Below are 3,412 nucleotides of genomic sequence, written 5' to 3'. Positions count from 1 at the left end.
TAGATTTCTGTTAATAAGAAATAAAACCAGTTGAAGGAAGAAAATTTACCCCATAACTATATTTTTATTTAGGAATATTTGTTTGTGATAGTTTACTTACTTTCTCCATTTTATTGAAAAGAGATTTTTTTATCATACGGTAATCCTGATTATAGTTTTGTCCTTCCCTCAACTCCTCCCATTTCCTCCCCACTTTCCCTCCCATCTGAATCCACTCCATTTCTATCTCTCATTAGAAAAGGACAGGCTTCTAATTGATACCCACACAATATATAACAAAATAAAAATAATACAAAACAAAAACTATCACATCAAAGTTGGACAAGGCAAACCAAAAGAAGGAAAAGAGCTCAAGAGAAGGCATAAGAATCAGAGATCCATTCATTCACATACTCGGAGTCCCATAACAACACAAAAGTGGAACCAATAATATATACACAAAGGACCATATGTAGATCTTTGTCTGTAGTCCCTGTGTTTTCTGCTTCAGTATCTTTTTTAATTTATTTTATTTTTTATTGATTTTTTATTAAACTCTACATTTTTCTCTGTTCCCCTCCCTGCCTCTCTCCTCCCCTTCAACCCTCTCCCAAGGTCCCCATGCTCCCAATTTACTCAGGAGAGCTTGTATTTTTCTACTTCCCATGTAGATTAGATCTATGTATGTCTCTCTTATGGTCCTCATTGTTGTCTAGATTCTCTGGGAATGTGATTTGTGGGCAGGCTTTCTTTACTTCATGTTTAAAAAACACTTATGAGTGAGTACATGTGATCATTATCTTTCTGGGTCTGGGTTACCTCACTCAAAATGATGTTTTCTAAATCCATCCATTTACCCGCAAATTCAAGATGTCATTTTTTTTTTCTGCTGTGTAGTACTACACTGTATAAATGTACTACATTTTCCTGATCCATTCTTTGTTCAAGGGACATTTGTTTCCAGTTCCTGGCTATGAAAAACAATGCTGCTATGATCATAGTTGTTTGCTTCAGTTTCTTAAAGTGTATATGAACTTTCATCATGTTGGAGGGTCTTCTTCTCCTGGTGTCCTCCATCCCCTCTGGCTCTTATATTCTTTCTGCCTCCTCTTGCATGGAATTCCCTGAACCCTGAAGGGAGGGATTTCAAGAATACATTCCATTTAGAGTAGAATGTTCCAAAGTCTCTCTTTGAATAATATCTGACTATGTATCTCTGCATTTGTTCCAAACTGCTGTAGGAGGAAGTGACTCTAATGATTTCAGAATAAGGCGCTGAACTCTGACTATAACAGAATATCACTAGGAGTTATTTTATCACTACGTTTTAAAAAAAAGATGAGTGGTTTTAACCTTGGTCTCTGGGCTATCTAGACTTTGGTCCTTGGTCACCCAAGCAGGTATGGGTTGCAACTCATGGAGTAGGTTGTATGTCAAATCAGACATTGGTTGGCTACACCCATAAGCTTTCTGCAACCATTGCTCTAGTGTATTTTGCAGGCAAGACAGCATTGTAGATCAAGTCGTTTTGTGTGTGGGTGGATTGTTTTATTTTTCTCTGCTGTGTATTTTTCTGTACCTAAGACACTACAACATACTGGGGAAGTTTCTATGTAGGTGCCAGCTTGATCATATCATGTTCAATGAGTTGTATGGATGCTGTTTTCAGCAATGGGGCCTTGCCATCAGTTTTCCAACAGCAGCCTATTGTCTTGGCAACAGCCTGAGTTGTTTGGATAGTTCTATGGGATCCCTTTGGCCAACAACTCAGTTGAATGTAACCCAGTTGAAGACCTGGAAGTTTTCTTTAGTGACAAGAGATGGCTAGTTAGGACTCCATATCCTCAATTATTTGGAGACATCATTAAAATTACTTTCACATATTTTAGGAAGTTTCCATTGTTCTACTTTTTGATACCAGCCCTCAAATGCCCCCTAATACTAGCTATCTTTCTTTGCATTTCCTCCTTATTCCCATTTGATCTTCCCATTCCAGTTGTTCTCACCCACTGTCCACCCATAAAGTCTATTCTGTTATCCTCCCCTTTGGGAGTTTCACGTTTTCTCACTGGTCCCTTGCTACATACTTAAACTCTCTGGGTCTATGAATTGTAGCTCGGATCAAACCCAGGTATTCATGCTTGCACAACAATCATTTCTCGTGAATGAACTATTTTCTCAGAAGCAATATTTTTATTTGTTTTAATAATTTCACATAGCAGTACTGTATTTATATCATCTCTACCTCTCCTTCTCCCCATCCAATCCAATTCCTTCTGTTTCCCTTCCTCTCCTCAAATGGCCTCTCATTTTTTAAGTATATTTTTTACATATACATTTTTGTATGTGTGTGTAAGTTTATAAATACATTGTCTTGGTAATATATGTTTATAGTTGGCCTCTTATCAGGGGCTTGTCCTTGGCGAACACTGATTCTCCCTTTCTCAACAGCTATTGGTTTGCCTGTAGCTCTTCTTACAGGGAATGCAGCCTTGTGATATCTTTACCAACCAAATTGGCATGCCAATTGATGATGTCATTATGCAGAAATTAATGGCACATATTGTCAAAATTACTTTGTTAAGAACACATTATTTCTGACAATAGGATAGTGTTCATTCTTAACCTTCCCTTTACTGCTCACCATAGTACACAGAGTAAGATTCCGAGGCTAAGGATGGAGCTTGAGAGGAGATGAAAGTTCAGACCAAGGAGAGAAAAACAACAATGAGACAGAGAGCAGGATAATGAGGGTGTGTTGAGTGGTATGTGAAAATTGGAATCCAGAAATGGAATGAAGAATATTGCATTACCTACTGTCTATCAAGGAAAGGTGATTTTATTTTAGCATGAACACAAAGGATGCTAATCCTTTGAGTATTTCAAGGAAAAGACCTCCTGACCTGTATAGCAATTTTCCTCTAAGTTGATCATAGATACCATCCCTATGTGAATCTTTAGTTCTTTGTTAATTACTATTTTTGACAATCTTTATATGAAATCTTTCTGTTTTGTATATATTATGCAACATTGAATGTAAGCTTTGGCATTTATCAGAATGTGATGAACCTTTAGTGGCCCTACAACAGTGCACAGTGAATCATTTTGTCATTATAAATGAAAGAGTCATGAAAACAGTGAATCATTTTTTAAATATAAATGAGAGAGTCATGAAATTGATCAGATGAATCACCTATCACGTGTTTGTCTTTCTATCCCTTTAGAATTTGGCATAATGTATTACAGTGTGTTGTTATAATATAAATTGAGCTTAAGTAATGATACAATATATTTTAACAATTGTAATATATAACTAATTATTTAGTATTGCATATGATTTCTCATTTGTAGCATAAAGTGTTGGATGGATTATAATATTGATTTCATTGGGTTACTATGAAAACTAGGGGACAATGACAAATGGTAGAATAGA

This window comes from Alexandromys fortis, unplaced genomic scaffold (genome assembly GCF_014885135.2).
Source record: "Alexandromys fortis isolate MF-2015 unplaced genomic scaffold, M_Fortis_MF-2015_v1.1 scaffold_511, whole genome shotgun sequence".
Taxonomy (NCBI): Eukaryota; Metazoa; Chordata; class Mammalia; order Rodentia; family Cricetidae; genus Alexandromys; species Alexandromys fortis.
Note: the sequence above shows the minus strand (reverse complement) of the source record.